Source organism: Cupressus sempervirens, chromosome 1 (assembly GCF_028749045.1).
Source record: "Cupressus sempervirens isolate cs-2001-9-10 chromosome 1, ASM2874904v1, whole genome shotgun sequence".
NCBI classification, from domain to species: domain Eukaryota; kingdom Viridiplantae; phylum Streptophyta; class Pinopsida; order Cupressales; family Cupressaceae; genus Cupressus; species Cupressus sempervirens.
Window position 1 is genome coordinate 315229217 of NC_143118.1, and position 19190 is coordinate 315248406.

At 33.6% G+C, this 19190-nt stretch overlaps 1 pseudogene; it reads right to left on the reverse strand.

Annotated features, from left to right (window-relative positions):
• Positions 1 to 17754: 17754 nt before the first annotated feature.
• Positions 17755 to 18958, reverse strand: LOC149577389 (uncharacterized; annotated as a pseudogene).
• Positions 18959 to 19190: the final 232 nt, after the last annotated feature.

Below are 19190 nucleotides of genomic sequence, written 5' to 3' on the forward strand. Positions count from 1 at the left end.
GATATGCATCATCTTCTATCTTAGAGGATGATTTCCCAAATCTCCAAAAATCCACTAAAATGAAGATTAACCAACCATAATACAGATAGGATAATTATATAGGAAATTGGATGGAAAAGAAAACTCCTTGTTGTGGGATTACTTCAAATAATTCTAGAAGGATATGAATCAAAGAGAAAGAATAGTTAGAAGTCTAGTAGAAAGCAACAAGGACAAGGTATTCTTTTTGGCAAGGTTAGATAAGTGCAGTATGTTCTTAACACAGCCTAGAACTATGTGGAAAATACCTTTTTGCTACAACGTGAAAGATGAGGAAGTCAGATACCACATAAAAAGGCTTTTGGCCTTTGAGGAAAGAATGGGTATTCTTTCTAGAAAGCATATATAAGTGTAGTATGTTCTCAACATGACCTAGAACTATGTAGAAAACACCTTTTTGCTACAAGGTGAAAGATGAGGAAGTTAGGCACCACGTAGAAAGGCTTTTGGCCTTTGAGGAAAGAATCATTGTGCCAAGGTTTGGTAGCTGTGCAAAAATTAGAAATTGACTCTTACTAGAGAAAAAGGAAACACTGAAGCCCAATCCATGAATGATGATAAGGAGTCGGGTAGTAGAGAAAGGGATAGAATCATTTTTTGAGGAACCAGAAGCTAAAAAAATTGACAAATATTCACCACTTAAATTATCCAAGTTGAATCATTTCGCCTATGATGTAAAGTCTTACAATGAGCATAAGCAATTTCTTATTATATGTACAAGATATTGATTAAATCTTGTATATATAATCTTAGGACAAGTACTACTTGTTTTTTATAAAACCAATAGGAAGAGGATCCTGGACCATAGTAAAAAAAAATACATTAGAAACACATTAACAAAGGATTAACAACTTTCACATGGCAGAAAGAAACTTGTGTCCCCATAGTAACTTGCCTCTAACAAACACTAACTTACAAAAAGATTTAAGGTTATGAGTTGTAGCATGAAAAAAAAATAGAAACCAAAAAAAACTATGAGAGATCATCATAACATATTAAACTAAACTATTAAGCTACATAGGCTGAGAGTTTTTAAACATAAACATCATGATAAAAGTATTAAAACCCCATAGGTTATCCAAGCCAAAAAAACCACTACAAGGAAAAGTGGCTCCCACCAAGCCTCTTGAAAAACAAAATGGCCACTTGTTCCTCATTAAGAAACTAAAAATTCTCCTTGGCCTCTTTTTCCTGCATAGCATCTGCAGTAGGACTCTTTCTCTATAGAGCACAAAAAGTGGTAGCATTGGCACATACAATTTTCACGGTAAATTTATTGACTTCCCTAAACCTTTTGTTAAGACCCACAATCTCATCTTTAAACTACTCCATCACTTTCTTGAGCTCATTCACCTAGGTTATCAAAGATCTAAGAAAACCACTAGAATATCCTCCTTTAGTAACATTTTCACCTACCATGAAAACATTAGTAGGGGGAGGGTGAATTCGGGGTGACAATTTGAGGGAAAGTGGGAGACATAGGCTAGATAGAAGATGGGGAGATGGGGAGTAGATGATAATTCTTAGAGTTTTTAGTGTCCTTGGAAGAAGAGTCAAAGTCAAATCCTAGGGCTTCTTTGACAGTAGTTTTTGACAATTGGCTATATGTAGTGATGTAATTGTTGTCATTAATGACAACACATGATGTACATACTTGTAGTAAACCTTGGAAATAAAGATACTTGGCTTTTGGTACTCAAAAAATTGTCTAAGTGTGAAATTAGTTTACAACAGTGTATTGTTTTGTATGTAACTTGTTACTGATGTCATATCATGACTAGTGAAGTTAGATGGAGGCTGTATACATGTTAATGATGACATGTATAACCTTGGACATTAGTACAGATAGTACAAAAAAGAGATATTCATGATTTACCAGTGAAACAAAATAGAAAAATTAAAGGAAAGGAATTATTTTGTTTACAAAATAATTACTTGATCAATTAGGGCCAACATCCTAGGTGTTTACTCTAAGTTGGAAAAGTATATTATGGTTTTAGCCGACCTAGCAACAATTTGTGTAAAGGCATGGTATATATGCAAAGGACATCTTGCAAAAAAAAGTGTGCAATTGAGTTGTGATAAGTGATATGTGAATTTCTTGTGAAATGATATATGCAAAGTTTTTGAGAACCTGATTTTGTGATCCAAGATTAGTTGAGAAGAAGTTATTGCATCTATACATTTATATTTGAGATACTTAAAGTTTAGTTACTTGTTTGGGAAGTGATCTCTTCTTGTAATTGGTAGTGCATGTTTGGGCAGTGAGCTCATCTTGCATCTACAGTACGAAAACTCCTAATAGGATGTGAGTCTCCTAATAGGTATTTAAAGTCTCCTACTAGGGACTCTCTATAATGAATTTTCTCATTTACTCCTAACAGGGTCCATCCTCTAGCAAGGAACATATATATCAGTATATCATCTAGTGGGTATCATCCCCACTAGGGTTTTCCCTTGGCTAAGGTTTCCCTAGTTAAAAAAAATAGTGTTATGAGTTCTCTTTATGCATGGTTATTATTTCTATTCAGCATTACTTGTTTACTTTCTTATGCATGGTAGAAAGTAATTAATAATATCAAGTTGGCGATAAAAGTTTGTAGAATACTGATCCCCCCCCCTCTCAGTATTCCCTATTTCTAACAATTTCTATCAGAGCACAATTACTCAAAAGAGGCTTAATATCTTCAGTAAGATCCCTATGGATATGGAACAATTGATGAAGAACCTTGAAGAGGCACTTGAACAAATTGATCTCTTTATTGAAGAAAGAGATAAGTTGAAAGATAGATATGAAGACTCCAGAGTATACATTGGACAATTGAAGGATAAGATTGAACATCTCAAATGCAAGATTGAATCTACTAAATCTGAAACTAGTGATGATGATTATTCAAAACTGAAGATAGAGTACAAGATCTTGAAGCATGAATTGAAGATTAACAATCTAAAGTTGACCTTGAAGAATGATCCTAGAAAAGTTGAATTTGATTTGAAGATTGAAAATTTAGATCTTAGAGCAAGTCTAGAAAAGATGAAATCTGAGCTTGTAACATTAAAAGTAGTTCATGAAGAACTTCAGAAATAAAATGCTATTGTGAAAGGTGAACTGGAACTCAGAACAAAGTACAGATTGAAAAATTGTATTCTAGTAGAGAAAAGCTTGATGATTCAATGTCAATACAAAGACCTACCTATGATAAGACTGGTCTTGGTTATCTATTTAACATGTTTGCGAAGAAACCTTAAAGCAAATCAGATCTGAAAGAAAAAGATAAATCCAATGATAGGTGGCATATGTATTTGGGTTGTTTGTGAGAAATGACAGGTGGTTTTCTTTACCTTGTTCTTTCCTCTTACTACTCATTTGTCTTACTTTTGTAAATTAGAATTTTTATTTATTAATTTAATTCTCTAGCTATGGCCTTTTACAAAGAATAACAATAAGTATAATTAAATGTGTAAATTATTAGTTAAATTATTATAATTTGTTAAAAGTACTATGTGACTAGAAAAAATGATTTAGAAGAACTATATTTATAGATATAAAAATACTAAGCTAATTAAACTTGTATGATATGTCAGTTATCTATAAATGATCATTATTTCAATGATAATTTAAAAAATAAATAAATTTTAAATTAAAAGCAACAAAAACTGGGGGCAAATCCAATTATACATGCTGAAAAATGGCTAACAGTCATGAACGCTAAATAGTTAACCTACCCACCTTCTTATTTTCTAAAACCACTAAACTAGAGTATCCCAAAATCTAAGAGCACTAATCAAGATAATAATCAAAATATATACAAAAATAGTAATTACAAAGAGTCCTAAAAAGAACAATAAACAAAGCCTAGATGGGTCAAGTGCTGAAATATATAACATAACAAAAACTTAAAATAAATAGAGAGCTAGCAGTCTTTTCTTTTCTCCTTCCCCTCCAACTTGTCCAATATTTCTAAAGCTAATCATTAAGAAAGAATATGTAATGAGAACCATTTGTATCCACCCCCATTGCAACAAGTACACCTTCATTTTCAACATGTAGCAAGTGAAGAGTAGAATTCACTAAATACATAACCCAAATTGCAAACCTTGTCACATAATCAAACCTTTCCTCTACAATCTCTTGTCTCTCCTTATGCTTCTTAAAGATCTTCTCTAGGGTTGTAAGCTCCACCTTTTGGGACTAGGTTTCTACTTTGAGGGTTAGTTGGGGTTAGTTGGCCTCAATATCTTGACTCTACTTATCAAGTCTAGGCTAAAAAGAGGAGGAGGTGATGGTATCTCCCTTTTCTTCCAACCTCTTGATATTGTCAAGAGTGTTATTTGTGAAATTATTAGATACATGGGATAACATATAGTAAAAATGGCTAACCATAGGGTTGAGCCTACCCACCCTACCACACCCTATCATCACTAGCAGTGTCTTCATCATCATCCTCAATATAAATTTTTCTATTGGCCTCCTTTTTCTTCATTTTCTAATGTAATTTTTTCTTTGCATTGCCTGTTGAATCCAAAATAACAATGTAGTCATGTTTGGCCTTAGGATTCTTTTGTATATACATCTTTTTATTCCTAAGGGACCTCCTTCTCCATCCCTCTACCTCCACATAAAATTCAACAATCTAAATTTCCTTCTCCATGTTAATTTATTTGAGCATTTTTTAGCTGAGAGGTCTTAGGAAATTTATTTTCAATAGTAGACACAACCTCCACATAGACTTGAGGGGTTGAGGTGGATATAGTTGGGTTTGGCAACACAACCTAAACATTAATAAGTTGGGGGTGGGGGGGTGTGGGGGATGGCTTTGTGGAAGTTATAGATTTTAAACATAAAATATTGATGAAGGATAATATAAGCTTTACCCAACTTTATATTTTTCCTAACATTAAGAATATTATCCTCCATATAATGCAAAATGAGATAATGGAACAAAATTAGGTAATGATTTATAAAATGGTCCAGGATAGGGAAATGGTAACATTTAAAAATATGAAACCTATCCTCCAAAGTGATATAGTACATAATGGCATAACATACCTCTTTCCATATATTTGGTAAGGTGATTCTCACAAAACCACTATAATCACAACATGAGCTCTCATTAGAGTGGAAGAACTAGTTGAGGTTGGCTTCATCTGACACCCTATTTTGTTTTCTCCACTTCTAATCTTCTAAGGAGAGATTTTCCACCTTCGTGATGACCCCTTTGTTGATTTCAAATGAGGTCACATTCACAATAAAACTTCTATTGTTCCAAGAATCAATGAGCTACACAGACACAACCACATCATATCCTTCAATATATTGCATATAAGGAAGCATACCACCCTCTTTTAGGTAGGTCTATGTAGTTTCATTGTATTGTCCAATGGTATCTGGCTTAATGTACATAGTATTCTCATCCATAACTTTATCTTCTCTGAAATCTTCAATGAAATCCTCAGAAGAACCTAACATAACTATAGCCTCCCCACCAAGTAGCATAAAAATTGCAAGAGAAATTACATAGAGAAATTTGGGAATAAACCAACTCAAATGATAGAGGAAAAAATGATAATTTTCCAAGTAGATATAATGAGTCATAGGCTCAAACCACCCAAAATTATTACGACTCTAAGTATAGACCCTACAATACTAGCCACATATTCTCTTGGTTGTGGTAATCATACTATTATTATTTAAGACGTGTTTCCTCTCATCTCTGACATGAACTCAACAAATATTTTCTAAGGTGGCATTCTCTTTTATGTGAAAACCCCTTAAACATTGATTGTCATTGTTAAGACCCATCATGTCATTTCTAAAATTATGGGAATTAGTTTAGCTCATGTCATAATTTAAAAGGGCACACATATAATGATTAACCCAAAGGTAACACAAAAATAATAATTAATTCTTATCTCAATAAAATCTAATTTATTTCTTTCAAAACTAGGTCCTAAACATTAATTGGAAGGTTGCCAATATTAACCCAATTACATGTGCTATTTATCTTGTGACCAATCACCACCAATGCATCAACCACTTGGTTACATTCATGGTAAGTGTGATGAATGGACACGTTTGAAAATATTGATATGAAGGTGTGTGCATCATTTATTATTGGGGAAACCTTCCAATTAATTTTACTATGACCCTCAACCACCTTAATAATGAGCTATGAGTCACCTTCAACATCTAATTTTTGAATTCCAATTGAGATAGCATATTTGATCTGCCAAATTAGTCACACAGTTTCTATAAAGTTTTTGGTGTTTCCACCATAGTTAGGTCATAGTACTTATGACATCAATAGATTGCCTTTATCATTCCATATAATTCCTCCCACAACAAAAATCGACCATCCTGGGATGAACCATCAAAATTGTAATTAAACCAGGATGTTGGGGGTGACTTCCATCTCTGTTTCTCAGTGGCAAGAGTTTTGGAATTATAAAATTTAGAGACTGGATCAACCATTCCCTAATTTTTGTCAATAATACACTCATTTAGTGCAGGGTAATTGTGAGGGGAATTCCGTCTTTAGAGGAGGGTGCATTTTCTTAAGAGATTAATAATGGTTTGTAGAGTAACTGAGAGGGGAGAGGACATATCTCTACAAATACAGTTGTTCCTTTTTTTCAATAGGTGCCAACACACATATAGGGGTAAATCCTTCCATAGCTTCTTAATAAGGAGGTGCATAGATGGGGCCTCCTACACAAGGATAAATTTTAAAGATCATTGATGAAAACCCACTTGTCTCCAAATCTATATAATATTCATGTCCAAACCTCACTAGCATAGCTACATTGGATAAGAAGATTAGCAAAGGATTATTCCTCCTTTGTGGCATAGAACAAACTGCTTAACGAATTAGAAAGCCCCTCTTTTGAGATTGTCAACCATGAGTATTCTTTTCTATAGTGCCACCCACCAAAAGGAGTTATTCTTTAGGATGATACCTAGGTTCCAAAAATGTTTCCAATCCATGCCCTCCACCTAGTCAATAATAATATTGTAGGATAATTTGACACTAAACTCCCCAAATGTATTTTGATCTGAAACTATAGAATCCTCAATAGGGAATGTCAAAATCTAGGTTCCTTCCATAATTCTTTGAAGGCCTGTGATTAAATTATGGTTTTGGATGATTTGGTCAAGTTTCTTCCATTTCCTATTATTATCGATATAGTTATTTAGCCATATATAAAACTAATTTATACAAACATCCCTCCCTAAATTATACTATGATTCACATAAGGGACATCCACTCCAATTGTTATCCTAGAATCTAATATTATTCTCATTCCCAATGATCCATCTAACACCCTTCCTCAAAAGTTTCTTGCTATTAACAATGTTGGCCCATATATTTGATCTAGTTAGGAGGTCCACACAAAATGATATGATATTTGGCCTTTAAAATTCTACATGATCCCACCACATTTCTTATCTGTTAGTGTAAATAATTATTTATTATTAAACTTTACTTAATTTTACTTAGGTTAATGCATTATTTTATTATTTATTAGGTTAGACACCTAGGAGTATGCATACTCATCTGAGTTGTCTTGTTGACAACACTAGAGTTTGCATAATCAACTCAGTTGTCATGTAGACAACAGAGTTATTCGTACTCTAATTAAGTACATGGTGTCTACAACATAATTTTACATGACATATCCATGTTAAGCTTATCCTCTCATCATCACACTAACTTCTATGCTCAATGGAGGATAATCCACTCTTAGTGGACATGTGCTTAGTTGTGAGACTTATCATTGTGTTGACTCCTACTCATTCTAGAGGCCTTCATATTCAGGCAGTCCTAGTGTGTATGTATATCAATTGATTTTCATATTATTATTCTAATCATACTTTATTGGTCCATTTTGTGCTAGTGCTTGAGGTTCTTGATCTTGGGTGATTTTTCCCTAAGGAAAATTCTTACATGGTATTAGAGCTAATGGACCTTCTCTTCACATAGTCATTAGAGACCATTTTTGCTTCACCTCTCGAAGAACCATGATTTAGATCCAGAGTATTTGCAATTATTGGGAGTATCTAGAGCCAAAGTAGACCTCACCAATGCATCTAGAGGATTGATTCGGTGAATTTTGACTATAAATTTGCCTACCCTACACCATAGTCAAATCTAAGGAAATTTTTTTTTGCAAACCAGAACCTAAAGGCCCAATTTCTAAAATTGGTACGATCTCTTCAGGTCTGTGCAATTAATTTTTTAGATCTAAATTTTTCTGTGTCTCTACATTTTTTCTTTTCAAATTTGAATTTTATTTCTAAAATTCTATGAAAAAATTGGCCTTTTAGGACAATAGGAGAGATTTTTTTTTGGACGGGATTGGAGCTTGTTGGTGCAAATCAAATATTGGCATCATATTCAGAAGGTCAAAAAAACCCCAAATTGACTTTTATTTCATCAAAATCAAACATTTGAGGTGGAATCTAGAGTCAATTTTTTTTTCGAGGTGCGACAGTGGCGATTCAGGAAAAATAATTACAAAGGTGATTTTTAAACAACGATATCTCCTTCATACAAACTCCTTTTTTCAAGAATTTTTTTTGTTTTGGGGTAGAATTTCATGATCTACGCATTGGTGTATGATGTTTGAGATCTCTATTTCCAAATTTTTCTGCAAATCACAAATCTCTATTTCTACAACTTCAAAGGCTTAGTTTGGGCTCATCTAGACATATTTACAGGTTCCATTTTTTTGAAAGTGCTTAACTTTTTATCTACTTTCCAAATCTGCAAGCAAATTATAGGCTTGTGTGGATAGCAATACCACTTTCAAAAATAGGTCTTTTATTTTGCATTGTATTACTTTGATTAAATTTTAAAATTGATGGATATCTGAGCTACATTGCTAAGTACCAGATTTGAACTCCAAGAGGAGGTTTTACACAAAAAAAGTAGAAGCCCACTTTTGTCAACTTTGACAGGTGGCCTATTGTGAACTCACTATATATAAAGTGCCAAAAGCATCACTTTTGTGGGGGTTCTTTGATTGAGTGAATAGGGGGTGTGTGTCTTGTGTTCTTGTGTCTCTCTTTCTCTCTTGTGATTTTTTAATATTTTGCATCATGGGTTCACCTAAAACTCCACTTTTAATTTCACACAATTATAATACATGGAAAGATATTGTATGGAGTAGACTAATGGTAAAAGGCTTAATGCACAAGTTTATTGGCAAGTTAAAGACAGACACACTTTAGGAATTATTAGGAGTTGTGTTCATATAGACCTCTTCTTCCACATTTATAGCTTTAAGGATGCCAAGAATGCTTGGGGAAAACTTGAAGGTTTGTATGGTATAGTGGATGAGGAAAAGGGATTGAGGATTGAGGATGATCTACTTCTCTTGGATCCTAATAATTTTGACACAATTCAAGACTATGTCAACAAAGCCAATAAATTGAGAGCACTACTTAAAGATTATGGTAATCCCATGAAGGATGATAGATTGATTCATCACATCTTGAAGAGGCTACCTTTAGAGTATGCATCTTTTATTTTGAGTTACAACACTCACAAGTTGACCATGGTATGTACCTTCACTAAGCCTACATTTGATGCATTTGCAAAAATGTTGATGTTGGAACAATCTAGGTTGATAGATATGGGAATTGTCAAGTCATCCAAGTCTACATCATTGGTGGCTAGTAATGAGAACCAATCAAATCAAGGTGGAAAAGGTTTTACCAACAGTAAGAAAAATCAATAGAAGCCAAAATCACAATCAGAGACACAACAATCTTCCTCCTCACAACAAGAAAATTTTTCTTCCAACAAGAAGGGAAACAACAACAACAACAAGGATGAACTATTTTGTGCATATTGCAAGAAACCAAATCATGATGAGTATCATTGCAAAACTAAGAGAATAGATGAGTTAGAAAACTTACTTAGGAAGAACAAAATCAATGTGCCAAATACTTCCAAGGATTCAAATCCATCCACTTCATAAGGAAAAGGGCAAGCATTAATGGCAAGTTCAAGTTCTTCAAGGGAAAAATTTTTAACTCAGGTGCCTCATATCATATGGATTCTTCAAAAGGACACTTTTCTTCATTGAAGCAATCTAAGGTACCTCACCTCACATCTTTGTAGGAAATGATACACAAGTAGAAGTTGAAGGGAAAGGACAAGTTGAGATGGAAAATGGAGAGTTCAAAGATGTTCTCTATGTTCCTAACCTTAGCACTAATCTCCTTTCAATTTACCAAATTACTCACTATGGAGGTGGCAATAAAGTTGAGTTCCTTCTTGATTTAGTAATGGTGCACAATCTTAAGGATGATTCATTGGTTGCAGTGGGTAAAGTCAATCATGACACAAGGCTTTACTATTTCTCCCACTTTGTGCCAAAGACTCCTTCACATTCCTTTTTGACACAATCACAATCACAAACTAAATTGTGGCATAAGCAATATGGACATCTCGCCTTCCACTATCTTCATCAACTTAGCTCAAAAAAATATGGTCAAAGGTCTACCTACAATCAACTTTTCTACAGGTGAATTTTCAACTTGTTCAATGGATATGCATCTAGAAGAGAAGTTTGAAAAAGGGAAGTCTTCAAGAGCATCAATTGTTCTTGAGTTGGTTCACACTATTCTAGTAGGCCCCTTTTTAGTAAGATCAGTTAGCAAGGGCCTCTATGTCCTCACTTTCATTGATGACTTTTCACACTACACATGGGTCTACTTTCTTAATCACAAGAATGAAGTGTTTGATAAGTTTCTAGCCTTCAAGAGTTATGTCAAAAAGCAATCAAGGAAAGCCATCAAGGTTCTTCATATGGACAATGAAAGTAGATATGTGAACTCAAGACTTAGAGACTTTTGTGAACTTGAGGGTATTGATCTTCAAAATCTTGTAGCATTTAGTCCACAGAACACAAGTGTTGGAGCAATGAGGATTAGAACTCTTAAGTCAATGGAAAGTTGCATGATTGAAGCTAAGTCTCTTGATCCATCACTTGAAGTCTAAGCTATAATTAGTACCAATCATATCCTTAATATGTCTCTTCATAATGTCTTAGATGGAATGACTCCTTTTGAGACATGGTGCTGAAGAAAACTAGTTGTGAAACAATTCATAGCTTTTGGTTATCTAGCATGGGCATACATATCTTCAAGAGAATGCAAGGCACCACTACCACGGCCTTGTACTTTCATTGGATATGACAAAAGTGTTTAAGGCATATAGACTTATGGATCCTGAGACTCATGAGATATTCATAGAGAGGAATGTTCACTTTGAGGAAATTTCACCTAGCTTATCCTCTAATCCTCTCCATACTTCATACATTGTGGAAAGTAATAGTGACAATAGTGATAGTGATTCAATAGGTTTACTTATGGGGGATCCTATTGACAGATGCAAGACGAGGTCACAACATCTGAAAATTCCAAATACATACATTACTACAGTGATAGGTCCATGTAATTCCATACAGTTAAGTACACCTTGTCTTCCAATTCTAGAATCAAGGGATGACTACATGACAAATATTTTAGGTTTGTTTTTGGAGTCCTACATAGCAGATTTGGGAGACATTATTGATGATATACATCTTCTCTTTGATGAAGATGATCCTTCTTCAGTTGTTCTGAGGGAACACTCTGACTCTCCTGTCCATTCTCTACCTGATTAGTCTTACAAGGTTGATATGATTGTGGATCCTTATGTACAACAGTTGTAGGAGGTCTCTTTATCATTCAAGGAGATAATTGGTTCTTTTGGATATGTTCGACATCCATCATTGCTAGACCCAAAATTATTCTTTTCAGCAGTGTTGGAAGGGGCAACCATCAGTATCGACACAAGGATAGTTGAGCAGGTTTCAGAGACACCATTCAACTTTAGTATTCTTTCTACACATTGGGGAAGCATCACATATGTACCTATGAAATTGTTTCTTCCTAAGGGGGGGAACATTATTTAGGAGTCATGGATCAACTTCTACATTCATCTTGGAGCAACTATCACTGATTGGCATTCTACATTTTTTTTTTGGGGGCCGGGGGGGGGGGGCGGGGGGTGCTTTTCCTCTTATGGTATTTTTTCCTTCTCATACTTCTCTATTATATATACATGATGTATATCGTAATGGGGAGGTCTTGATTACTCCATCCATCCACGCATCTTGTTTTTTCATCTCTCTTTTTTGGGGAGGGTTTCTCCCATGAGGTTTTCCCTCTTTCTCCATTTTCAAAGAGATTTCACTACATTTGTACATGGGTACCTAGTATGGCCTAGTAGCCAGGACCCATCATGCATTTTCATTATAGCTTTCATAAGCTTAAGTGCATTCCCCTAAGTTGCACTTAAGGGGGGTGTTAGTGTAAATAATTAATTATTATTACACTTTACTTAAGTTTACTTAGGTTAATGAATTATTTTATTATTTATTAGTTTAGACACCTAGGAGTATGCATACTAATATGAGTTGTCTTGTTGACAACACAAGAGTTAGCATCTCATTTTACCGCATGGTGTCTACAACACTGGAGTTTGCATAATCAACTAAGCTATCATGTAGACAACACAGTTGCTCACACTCTAATTAAGCACATGGTGTCTATAACATAATTTTACATGACACACCCATGTTAAGCTTATCCTCTCATCATCACACTAACTTTTGTGCTCAATGGAGCATAATAACTCTTAGTGGACATGTGCTTAGTTGTGAGACTTATCATTGTGTTGAATCCTAGTCATTCTAGAGGCCTTTATATTTAGGCACTCCTAGTGTGTATGTATATCAATTGATTTTCATATTGTTATTCTAATCCTATTTTATTGGTCCATATTGTGCTAGTGCTTGAGCTTCATGATCTAGGGTGATTTTTCCCTAAGGAAAATTCTTACAAATAAACCTCTAGCTCACATTAAGCACTTGATTAAGATATCAACATTATTTCTCAAGTTTAACCCCCATTTCAATGTGGGTTTGCAAAGCTTCTCCTAGGCAATAAGGCTCATCCTAGATTTCTCCTCCATTCTTGACCACAAATAATTGTGTTGTATTTTCTCAATAGTAACCCTAACTTTTTAAAAATCTTGAAAAGGGATAAGAAATAAAAAGTAATACCTTGTAAGAAGGTAGAGAGTAATTGTAATTTTTTGGCAATACTGAGCACTTTCTCTTTACATATGTTCCATTATCAAGTTCTAAAATTGGGGAGTGACCTCCTAGATAGTGAGGAGCATTCAAAGATAAGTGTCAGGAAGGGTAGACATTTGGAAATTTGACTCCCTTATAATCTAGCCTTGAAGATCTCTCTCAGTGTTGAAGAAATAGATCTTTCTCCTATGATAGTTAAAATGTTGTCTCGAAGCCTTAGCATAACAATCAAGGAGCTTCTTCCAACATCTAGCCTCTCTAGTACAAAAGAAATTCCATAAAAGAAAGTATATCAATAAATAGGTACATAACTTCTTGGGGGAGGGTCGTAGTAGGTTTGATGCCTTTTATTTGACCTTGTTGAGCCATAGTCAAGAAATTCCTCCCAAGAACCTCATCAACAATGATAAATAAGTAGTGGGAAAAGGGGTCACCTTGCCTAAGCCCTTTGGAGCTGTTAAATAACTTCCAAAGACCTCCATTAAGGAGAACAACAAATTGGATAAAATTGAATATCTCCTTTAGCAAGTGAATAAATCTCTCCCCAAATTCAAGTCTAGCCATTATTTCAAACAAGAAATTCCATCACATTTTTTCATATGGCTTTGAGATATCCAATTTCATTTCCATGCTTAGGTTTTTACTCCTATCCATAGAGTACAGAACTTCATGAGAAGTAAAAACTACATCCAAGATTTGGTTCCTAGGGACAAAGCCATTTTGGGAAGGGATAATGAACATGTGTAGAAGTGGTTTTAGTTGATTGACAAGGATTTAGAGACAATCTTGTACATAGTATTGCAAAGGTTGATAGGTTGGAAATCCTCCATCTTGGTGTGCTCACCAACTTTATGAACAAAAAAAATATAAGTTTGACTAAGGACTTTTATAAATCTCCCTTTATTTATAAATTTTTTTACCACGTAAGTTAGGTCCTACTTTATGATTTCCTAAAATTCTTGAAAGATGGCAGCAAGGAAGTCATCTGAGCCCGAGGCCTTCAAGGATCCCACGGATAAAATTACTTCTTTCTACTCATTCCCACTCACTTTCTTGATCAAATTTCTAATTCATATCATCATCTACCAACGAGGTTATGATTATTAGAATTTCCTCACTCTACTCCTATTAGGAGGAAAGGTAGACTAATTGTAGATATCCCAAAAGTATTTAGTAGCCTAGTTCCTTAAATTAACTTCCTTAATAAGCTTTCTATTATTGTCATCTTGCACCTTGGTAATAATGTTAATGTCATTTTAGAGGTAGGCTTGTGAAAAAATGTAGTATTTCTATCCCCCTTAGTAAGCCATTGGATCTAGGATCTTTGCTTTAAGAATACTTCCTCCCTCTCAACAATTTCTTTCCACTTATTTCTTAATTTCCTTTCTTCCCTATATTAATATCCTTAGAGTAATCCCTGTTAACTATGGCATTCTGGGTATCCTCAAGCTTCTTCTTAATATCTTTTTTCTATTTAAAAATGTCCCTAAAAGTGGATTTCCTCTAGCTACTCACCTCCCTTTTAATATTTTTCAATTGTAAAGCTATTCTATAATAATCGTAGCTCCCACTCTAATGTTCCACCTTTGGTTGATGCACTCCATGAAATAAGGGTGCACGTGCCACATATTCAAATATCAAAAGGGTTTGCGACCTGGAAAATCATGACTAGCCTATGTAAAAAGAATCATGGATTGGGGAAAAATAATCCTAGGGAATGCATGAATTTCATTATGTTTAATTAATAAATTAGGTTACCATTATTCCTTTAATAGAAGCATATTTTTAATTAAATATTTAAATCTTATTTGATTAATTTATTTTCTTATGTATCATATAGTAGATTTTATTAAATCAATTCTTGCATTAATATTGTTAAATAAATCTCTTCCCTTCCCTTCCACTATGAAATTGAGTAAATTGTCATGTCCATTGAATTCCATTCATTTAGCTACATCCTTTACTTAGAATTTAAGTTAATTTTTATTTAAGTACCCACCCCTAAATGTGAAATATCCTCCTACATCTACTCACTCTAAAGTAAAACACCCCATAATCCTCTCCACCTAGCCTAATTACTCCCCTAAACATGTGCAAATTCGTGGTAAAAAATAATTAAAATAAATAACCAATTATGTCTTGTTTTCTCTCTAAAAATCACCTTGCCCTCCTAACTTCCCCCAACGACTTGTTCTCCAAGGTTCACACTTTTCACCCTTACATGAATGATTAGCCTAAGCCACTCCTTTGAATGTGTTTCTTATTACCACTTTCTCTCAAAGTAGAACAAAGTGGTTGATTACTTGAATAAGTGGGCTTGAGAGAATGTTGATGAATGAGATGTTAAAGAGAGGGGTGGGTTTCCTTGTGATAATGTTCAAACATTAGAAAGTTTATTGTTGGAGGACAAGATTATGTAATCTTATTGCTTCAGACTTCTTTTGAAAATATTTCAATTGTTGCTTGTCTTTTAATAGGCCCTCAGCTTGTACTTTATATTTCTCACTTCATTTTAATAATCTTTAATCAACTTTTTTTTTATAAAGCATACTAATTAAATTATATGTAAGTTATAATTAAACATAACTCTATTTTATATTCAACTTTAATCTATTGTATTATAAAAATAATTTATTTTCTTAATCAACTATCATCAAATCTGTTCGTACATACATAACAGTGCCTTGCAAGTACTGGATAGACGTTGACTGGAGTATAAGGCATATAAACAAAAGACGGCTACAGGTGGCGACATGATAAAGTAAAATTAAGCGTTGAAGTTTTGCATATTGGAAGACTAAGAAAATAAAAGTATTCTGAAAATAAATTATAATCTAAAAATTTAAGAAGTATAAAACATAAAACATTACCATGGTTGAACGAAAGGAATAATAATGAAAGAGCACAAGGCGAATGTTCTCGACAGAAGGAATTGCAATGTCGTCGGACTCAATTTGACAGAATTATACTTTACCAAATAATATGAAATAAATAATAATATGAAGAAGAAAGCAAAAACGGTCTTTAATTATTCCCCAGGCACGGTGGAAACATAATGTAAAGGTAACTTGACAGATAAATATTTGTTACGTTTCGCATATCCATCTTTACACGCTGTAATTTTAAAATTGAAATACAATGAAAACTACTTGTAGAATAATTATTCTAAATTTATTCTCGTGATCGTATTTTAAAGTTATTTTATTCATTACAATACATTTTTATTTTTTTTCTATTTTACAATTAATTTGATGATTTTATATGAATAATAGAGTCAAAAAAATAAGATAACAACTTTATGTTTTCATGTATTAAATGAGTAAATAAAATTCAGTAAAGTTTTCAGAATTCAAATTAATATGAATTAAAAGAAGAATTTCTTTCTTCTTATTATTTAGATAGTTTCAAGCATTAATTTGATTTGTTTTACTATTATTATATTTTCAATTTAAATGCTAAATATATAATTTTATTATTATTTAAAAGTATTAAGTTTTAATTTCAAATTTCAAATTATAATTTTACTTTAATTGTAGTTCAAAAGAAATTATGATACAACAATCAATTAATCTAGATGTACCAATCTAAAAATAATTTAGTATTTAAGATCAAATATGTTAATACAAGTATCAAATTAAATAAAATGAAATATTTATTAGATAACAATTTGTGAAGCTCACCTTCATAATAATAATTTAGGAAGATGAATGATAATGAGGACAATCCTATATCAAATATATATATTTTTTATAAATATAAATTTAATTCCTTAAAATGTATTTTTACTAATAATATTAGTATTAATTAAAAATAAATATAATAAATTCTATAATAAATATTTAAATCTTTCTTTATAAAAGATAAGAGCATCCATATATTTACATATATGTAATTATACATATACATGTGCGTAGGCATATACATAGATAGAAAGTTAAGGATATGTGTATATAGTATGTATAGACACACATATAGTTCTTACCTTTATGAAGTAATACAAAAAATATATGTTCTTAGAAGACAATGCCTAATCGTTCAACTACATCAATTGCAAACATTAGTTCAAATTTACTAATACAATATAGGTGAGTGAGAGGACACTGTTCATAATGATAGAAAAGTAGCTTGTACATTGCTTTTAATTAAAAGAGATAGGAAAAGAAGAAGAACACAGATCAAGACTAGATGTCCTACCAATCAACAAAATTAATCAAATACTCCTATCATTCCATAGCATTATCATTCATAACATCCCACACAACTAAACTACTACTAGAAAACATTAAAGCATAGCAGCCAAAATCCCAAGTTCAGATATAAACTACCATTAAAACTTGAGCATTATTGATTCAACAATAATGTCATATTTTAACCTAACACATTAACTCTTAAATTATAGAAACAATTATATATTATTATACTTGAATAATAAAAACAATTATATATTATTATAATAGCTTTTCATATTTTAAAATTAATTTCATAATGTTTCTCATCTCAATAATTAAGCTAAGAGGAATTCTAGAGTGGTGAGAAACATCATATGTAATTTCCAATAGCAAACTAGACCTGGTTGAAGCTACCTTCATCTTCCTGACACAGTCCACTGAACTTGCAATGCCCAGAGATAAAATCATGAATAACTTCATCAGCAGAACGGAGACCGTTGAGAAGCCCCCAGTGCTCTGCTCATAACCACACTTTTTGAGCAATTTCATCCAGTAAAAGAGATACACCGTAGAGCCGATGAAATCTTGCCTTCTTCACTACAAAGTGTATTGATTGACGCACAAATGCGAGAACGCCACACAAAGTAATAGCAACGAGACTTCCCAATACAACCCAAGAGAAGGTCTTTACCTTACGAGCCATCATCGCATAGACCGTGGACATAAACTCGTATGCGGTGAATGCAAAGTTGTAGCAAACAACTAAACTGTTGATGGTCATGAACAACATCTTGTTCTCTGTTGTAAGTTGAGAGCTCATCTCCCACATGATACAAACAAAGAGGGCTCACAAGATCCTCTTTAACACCAGTCTGATCATCCGACTCAAAACCGCCTGGGACTGTGAAGGCAGCGGCACATGTCATGGTGGCCAAAAGTGCCGCCACAACGAGCTTTGTATTGCGTCTCTCTTCGTAGGCTTTGTTTACCATTGACCTCGCATTGTTGTACTTTTTAAGGTTCACGTATGGTACATAGTACAGGAAATGCTTCTTCTGCCTCATGTTAAAATCTCCCAGCTTTTTTATAATCCTGAATGATTCGTGGTACTCGGTGACTTCTCTTGCAATCTCAAATGGTGTCTCCTCCTCACTGTTTCGCGCAAGCTTGTTCACCCCGGGCACTTTTACCAGTAAATTCATCATCTAATCCACAAAGGAAAACAACAGAATGGCAATTAGATCCATTCAAAACAAATATATCATTTCACTTATTGATGGGCATTAACAGCCCAAAAGTTTCTTACCCTCTCATATTTGTTCCTTGCTGCAATGCGCAAAGCAGTGTTCCCTCGCTAAACAATTGGCTGGTCATTCTTCTTAAGATTCTGGGGAATTATAGCACAATTACCTTCACTATCTAGACGATTTGTTGGAGGGCAGTAAGGCTGATTGGTTAAGCTCCACAATGTAGTGCAGGGAGTTTGATGTGCTAGAGATTAAAAAGTCTACAGGTCCTCCTTCATTATTTGCACACTCACACAATTTGGCATTCAAATCTACCAATTGTTTAATTAGATCCACGCGATTTTTTCTCATAGCTAAATGTAAAGCCGTGTCTCCTTTTTCATCGGACAAACAAATAAGGCATAGCTTTGCGAATTATAGAAAATGAGTTTAGGAAGAGAATGACCCGAATCTTGTTGGGTGCATATGTGAAGTCCAACAGTCACCTTTTTTATTATGCACATTTTATTATTGTTCTCTCCAAATTGTTTGTCTCTTCACTTTCTTTAAGACTTTACAAATATGTTTGGAGGTTGTTCGTTGT